This window comes from Acanthisitta chloris, unplaced genomic scaffold, assembly GCF_000695815.1.
Source record: "Acanthisitta chloris isolate BGI_N310 unplaced genomic scaffold, ASM69581v1 scaffold8300, whole genome shotgun sequence".
In the NCBI taxonomy this organism is placed as follows: Eukaryota; Metazoa; Chordata; class Aves; order Passeriformes; family Acanthisittidae; genus Acanthisitta; species Acanthisitta chloris.
Genome location: NW_008653274.1, coordinates 3,245 through 4,846, shown reverse-complemented (window position 1 = coordinate 4,846; position 1,602 = coordinate 3,245).

The following is a 1,602-nucleotide window of genomic DNA, read 5'->3' as shown; positions in this document are numbered from 1 at the left end:
GAAGGGGCACTCCCACCCCGGCCCTACCAGGGCCTGTGCAGGCCAGTTGGACTAGGACAACGCTGCTAACTCGTTTCACAGGAAATAACTTTGGTTTTGTGGGTTTCTTTCCATTCAGTTTAACACTGGTTGTACTTGAATTTGAACTTCAAGGGAAATCAAAGGGAGGAGAAGGCAACTGTGAGCCCCAAGAAGAGGACAGAGCTGGCATCTGGAGGGTGGCAGGACAAGGGCTTGGAGCAACTGTGAATGTGCAGGGCCCTCCTAGCCCACTTCAGACTGCAGTGGAGGGAGCACCCATGGACTTCCAGCTCACTTGCCTTGGGAATTCCTTGGAGAAGGAAGGTCAAGGCTTTGAGGTGTGCTCTGAGCTCCCTTCAGGCTCCAGTAGCCTACCACAGGCTACTTGTGCTGTCCACAGCTTTCTTCTCCTTTGCTCCCACCTTCCCTAATGGTTTAAGCACTATGTTAATTTAGACTTGTCCTTTCACATGCACTTGGCTGCTGTTGGAGTGTAGAGGAGGCAGAATGTAAACACTGGTTACACTCCATCAGCTTGCAGGTAGGAGAGGGGTTTGTAGCTGCTCTTAGTTGCTGTCAGGCTGCTCTCGTGGGGAATGTCCAGGACTTGGTACCTGTTCAGATGTGAAAAGCTGACCTGTGGTGATTCCCTAGGCTGAGAGACCCTCTCCTGCCTCAAGCTCCTGCTGGGTACCAGAGCTGGGAGTGGCCACCCACTTTGGTACCTGTGTCCAACGCCCGGCTTCACTCCAAAGCTGTGAGATGTTCATGGCCCCAGCACCTTGTGGTGGGTGCCAAGCCGTCCGTAGGGCTGGGCATTAACCATATCTCAGTTAGGAAACACTATACTGTGGTTTTTTGGTTTGGTTTTTTTCCTTTTCCCTTAAAATTTGCACATCCCAGGCAAGGGGGGAAGTTCATTGCTGCAGTTCCCAGCTGGCTGCTCCCTCGGGCTGGCAGCTTACTAGTCTCGTGGTGGTGTGGCTGCAGAGCCCTGTGTGCTCCTGTGTCCTTTAGTGGTGGAAAAGGGAACTCTGGGTACCTGAGGGCAGTGCCAGCAGCACGTGGCACAGAGTGTCACTGTGTCCCTGCTGCCTGGGCCCCAGGGGGAGGTTTGGGGGTCCTTCCCCATTCCCACTCCCGTATCTCACTGTGCTGCTGTCATGAGTTGCACCCCTGTCCTCAGGCAGAGCTCGGTCTCTTGCTGGCATGAAGGATGCCACTGCTCCTCTGGGGATGGGTGGGCAGTTCATTGCCTTTCTTTGTGTTTAATTTAAAAACTGGAAACCTGTTTCATTGGCTTTTCTTTTCTTCTTTTTGAGCTATGAAAGCCAAGAGGCTTTAACGTCCTCAGTTGTATTTATATTGCTGCACTACTGATTTGTGTTGAGCTAGATGATTAAACACTCTTGAATGTGAGGGAACTTTCCCCCCCTGAATGTAGGCGTGGCTGCTGCTCCGTTTATTTTTTTGGGGGCAGCCAGTTGTGCTCCTCAGACCCAGCCCTGGAGCCTGTGGCTCTCCCAGTCCGAGGCCACGGCGTGCACTGGCATCGTGGTACAGGCCACCCTCCAGCTGGGC